A 5,561-nucleotide genomic window follows, 5' to 3' on the forward strand; every position below is an offset into this window, starting at 1 on the left:
ATTTTGATTTATGTGCGCAGCAGGATGTGCGCCGCAGGATGTGTGCCCCACAGGATGTGCAAGCACAGTTTTTTTATTAATTTGATTTAAATATTTTTTTTGTAAAAATGTTTTAATATTATTTTTATTTATGTGCGCAGCAGGATGTGCGCCGCAGGATGTGCGCCCCACAGAATTTGCGCCCCACAGAATTTGCGCCCCACAGGCTGGCAAGCACAGTTTTTTTATTAATTTGATTTAAAAAAAAAAATTGTAATTTGTTTTTAATATTATTTTTATTTATGTGTGCAGCAGGATGTGCGCCGCATGATGTGCGCCCCACAGAATTTGCGCCCCACAGGATGTGCAAGCACAGTTTTTTTATTAATTTGATTTAAATATTTTTTTTGTAAAAATGTTTTAATATTATTTTTATTTATGTGCGCAGCAGGATGTGCGCCGCAGGATGTGCGCCCCACAGAATTTGCGCCCCACAGGATGTGCAAGCACAGTTTTTTTATTAATTTGATTTTTAAAAAAAAAATGTAATTTGTTTTTAATATTATTTTTGTTTATGTGCGCAGCACGATGTGCGCCGCAGGATGTGCGCCCCACAGAATTTGCGCCCCACAGGATGTGCAAGCACAGTTTTTTTATTAATTTGATTTAAAAAAAAAAATTGTAATTTGTTTTTAATATTATTTTTATTTATGTGTGCAGCAGGATGTGCGCCGCAGGATGTGCGCCCCACAGAATTTGCGCCCCACAGGATGTGCAAGGACAGTTTTTTTATTAATTTGATTTAAATATTTTTTTTGTAAAAATGTTTTAATATTATTTTTATTTATGTGCGCAGCAGGATGTGCGCCGCAGGATGTGCGCCGCAGGATGTGCGCCCCACAGGATGTGCAAGCACAGTTTTTTTATTAATTTGATTTTTAAAAAAAAATTGTAATTTGTTTTTAATATTATTTTTGTTTATGTGCGCAGCAGGATGTGCGCCGCAGGATGTGCGCCCCACAGAATTTGCGCCCCACAGGATGTGCAAGCACAGTTTTTTTATTAATTTGATTTAAAAAAAAAATTGTAATTTGTTTTTAATATTATTTTTGTTTATGTGCGCAGCAGGATGTGCGCCGCAGGATGTGCGCCCCACAGAATTTGCGCCCCACAGGATGTGCAAGCAAGGTTTTTTATTAGTTATATTTAAATATTTTTTTTTGTAAAAATGTTTTAATATTATTTTTATTTATGTGCGCAGCAGGATGTGCGCCGCAGGATGTGCGCCCCACATAATTTGCGCCCCACAGGATGTGCAAGCACAGTTTTTTTATTAATTTGATTTTTAAAAAAAAATTGTAATTTGTTTTTAATATTATTTTTATTTATGTGTGCAGCAGGATGTGCGCCGCATGATGTGCGCCCCACAGAATTTGCGCCCCACAGGATGTGCAAGCACAGTTTTTTTATTAATTTGATTTAAATATTTTTTTTGTAAAAATGTTTTAATATTATTTTTATTTATGTGCGCAGCAGGATGTGCGCCGCAGGATGTGCGCCCCACATAATTTGCGCCCCACAGGATGTGCAAGCACAGTTTTTTTATTAATTTGATTTTTAAAAAAAAATTGTAATTTGTTTTTAATATTATTTTTATTTATGTGTGCAGCAGGATGTGCGCCGCATGATGTGCGCCCCACAGAATTTGCGCCCCACAGGATGTGCAAGCACAGTTTTTTTATTAATTTGATTTAAATATTTTTTTTGTAAAAATGTTTTAATATCATTTTTATTTATGTGCGCAGCAGGATGTGCGCCGCAGGATGTGCGCCCCACAGAATTTGCGCCCCACAGGATGTGCAAGCACAGTTTTTTTATTAATTTGATTTTTAAAAAAAAATTGTAATTTGTTTTTAATATTATTTTTGTTTATGTGCGCAGCACGATGTGCGCCGCAGGATGTGCGCCCCACAGAATTTGCGCCCCACAGGATGTGCAAGCACAGTTTTTTTATTAATTTGATTTAAAAAAAAAAATTGTAATTTGTTTTTAATATTATTTTTATTTATGTGTGCAGCAGGATGTGCGCCGCAGGATGTGCGCCCCACAGAATTTGCGCCCCACAGGATGTGCAAGGACAGTTTTTTTATTAATTTGATTTAAATATTTTTTTTGTAAAAATGTTTTAATATTATTTTTATTTATGTGCGCAGCAGGATGTGCGCCGCAGGATGTGCGCCGCAGGATGTGCGCCCCACAGGATGTGCAAGCACAGTTTTTTTATTAATTTGATTTTTAAAAAAAAATTGTAATTTGTTTTTAATATTATTTTTTTTTATGTGCGCAGCAGGATGTGCGCCGCAGGATGTGCGCCCCACAGAATTTGCGCCCCACAGGATGTGCAAGCACAGTTTTTTTATTAATTTGATTTAAAAAAAAAATTGTAATTTGTTTTTAATATTATTTTTGTTTATGTGCGCAGCAGGATGTGCGCCGCAGGATGTGCGCCCCACAGAATTTGCGCCCCACAGGATGTGCAAGCAAGGTTTTTTATTAGTTATATTTAAATTTTTTTTTTTGTAAAAATGTTTTAATATTATTTTTATTTATGTGCGCAGCAGGATGTGCGCCGCAGGATGTGCGCCCCACATAATTTGCGCCCCACAGGATGTGCAAGCACAGTTTTTTTATTAATTTGATTTTTAAAAAAAAATTGTAATTTGTTTTTAATATTATTTTTATTTATGTGTGCAGCAGGATGTGCGCCGCATGATGTGCGCCCCACAGAATTTGCGCCCCACAGGATGTGCAAGCACAGTTTTTTTATTAATTTGATTTAAATATTTTTTTTGTAAAAATGTTTTAATATTATTTTTATTTATGTGCGCAGCAGGATGTGCGCCGCAGGATGTGCGCCCCACATAATTTGCGCCCCACAGGATGTGCAAGCACAGTTTTTTTATTAATTTGATTTTTAAAAAAAAATTGTAATTTGTTTTTAATATTATTTTTATTTATGTGTGCAGCAGGATGTGCGCCGCATGATGTGCGCCCCACAGAATTTGCGCCCCACAGGATGTGCAAGCACAGTTTTTTTATTAATTTGATTTAAATATTTTTTTTGTAAAAATGTTTTAATATTATTTTTATTTATGTGCGCAGCAGGATGTGCGCCGCAGGATGTGCGCCCCACAGAATTTGCGCCCCACAGGATGTGCAAGCACAGTTTTTTTATTAATTTGATTTTTAAAAAAAAATTGTAATTTGTTTTTAATATTATTTTTGTTTATGTGCGCAGCACGATGTGCGCCGCAGGATGTGCGCCCCACAGAATTTGCGCCCCACAGGATGTGCAAGCACAGTTTTTTTATTAATTTGATTTAAAAAAAAAAATTGTAATTTGTTTTTAATATTATTTTTGTTTATGTGCGCAGCAGGATGTGCGCCGCAGGATGTGCGCCCCACAGAATTTGCGCCCCACAGGATGTGCAAGCAAGGTTTTTTATTAGTTATATTTAAATATTTTTTTTTGTAAAAATGTTTTAATATTATTTTTATTTATGTGCGCAGCAGGATGTGCGCCGCAGGATGTGCGCCCCACAGAATTTGCGCCCCACAGGATGTGCAAGCACAGTTTTTTTATTAATTTGATTTAAATATTTTTTTTGTAAAAATGTTTTAATATTATTTTTATTTATGTGCGCAGCAGGATGTGCCCCGCAGGATGTGCGCCCCACAGAATTTGCGCCCCACAGAATTTGCGCCCCACAGGCTGGCAAGCACAGTTTTTTTATTAATTTGATTTAAAAAAAAAAATTGTAATTTGTTTTTAATATTATTTTTATTTATGTGCGCAGCAGGATGTGCGCCGCAGGATGTGCGCCCCACAGAATTTGCGCCCCACAGGATGTGCAAGCACAGTTTTTTTATTAATTTGATTTAAAAAAAAAAATTGTAATTTGTTTTTAATATTATTTTTATTTATGTGTGCAGCAGGATGTGCGCCCCGCAGGATGTGCGCCCCACAGAATTTGCGCCCCACAGGATGTGCAAGGACAGTTTTTTTATTAATTTGATTTAAATATTTTTTTTGTAAAAATGTTTTAATATTATTTTTATTTATGTGCGCAGCAGGATGTGCGCCGCAGGATGTGCGCCCCACAGAATTTGCGCCCCACAGGATGTGCAAGCACAGTTTTTTTATTAATTTGATTTTTAAAAAAAAATTGTAATTTGTTTTTAATATTATTTTTGTTTATGTGCGCAGCAGGATGTGCGCCGCAGGATGTGCGCCCCACAGAATTTGCGCCCCACAGGATGTGCAAGCACAGTTTTTTTATTAATTTGATTTAAAAAAAAAAATTGTAATTTGTTTTTAATATTATTTTTGTTTATGTGCGCAGCAGGATGTGCGCCGCAGGATGTGCGCCCCACAGAATTTGCGCCCCACAGGATGTGCAAGCAAGGTTTTTTATTAGTTATATTTAAATATTTTTTTTTGTAAAAATGTTTTAATATTATTTTTATTTATGTGCGCAGCAGGATGTGCGCCGCAGGATGTGCGCCCCACAGAATTTGCGCCCCACAGGATGTGCAAGCACAGTTTTTTTATTAATTTGATTTAAAAAAAAAAAAAATTGTAAATTGTTTTTAATATTATTTTTATTAATGTGCGCAGCTGGATGTGCGCCCCACAGAATTCGCGCCCCACAGGATGTGCAACCACAGTTTTTTTATTAATTTGATTTAAAAAAAAAAATTGTAATTTGTTTTTAATATTATTTTTATTTATGTGCGCAGCAGGATGTGCGCCGCAGGATGTGCGCCCCACAGAATTTGCGCCCCACAGGATGTGCAAGCACAGTTTTTTTATTAATTTGATTTAAAAAAAAAAATTGTAATTTGTTTTTAATATTATTTTTATTTATGTGCGCAGCAGGATGTGCCCCGCAGGATGTGCGCCCCACAGAATTTGCGCCCCACAGGATGTTCAAGCACAGTTTTTTTAATAATTTGATTTAAATATTTTTTTTTGTAAAAATGTTTTAACATTATTTTTATTTATATGCGCAGCAGGATGTGCGCCGCAGGATGTGCGCCCCACAGAATTTGCGCCCCACAGGATGTGCAAGGACAGTTTTTTTATTAATTTGATTTAAAAAAAAAAATTGTAATTTGTTTTTAATATTATTTTTATACATGTGCGCAGCAGGATGTGCGCCCCACATAATTTGCGCCCCACAGGATGTGCAAGCACAGTTTTTTTATTAATTTGATTAAAAAAAAAAAAATTGTAAATTGTTTTTAATATTATTTTATTAATGTGCGCAGCTGGATGTGCGCCACACAGAATTTGTGCCCCACAGGATGTGCAAGCACAGTTTTTTTATTAATTTGATTAAAAAAAAAATTGTAATTTGTTTTTAATATTATTTTTATTTATGTGCGCAGCAGGATGTGCGCCGCAGGATGTGCGCCCCACAGAATTTGCGCCCCACAGGATGTGCAAGGACAGTTTTTTTATTAATTTGATTTAAATATTTTTTTTGTAAAAATGTTTTAATATTATTTTTATTTATGTG

This window comes from Pleuronectes platessa, chromosome 5, assembly GCF_947347685.1.
Source record: "Pleuronectes platessa chromosome 5, fPlePla1.1, whole genome shotgun sequence".
NCBI lineage: Eukaryota > Metazoa > Chordata > Actinopteri > Pleuronectiformes > Pleuronectidae > Pleuronectes > Pleuronectes platessa.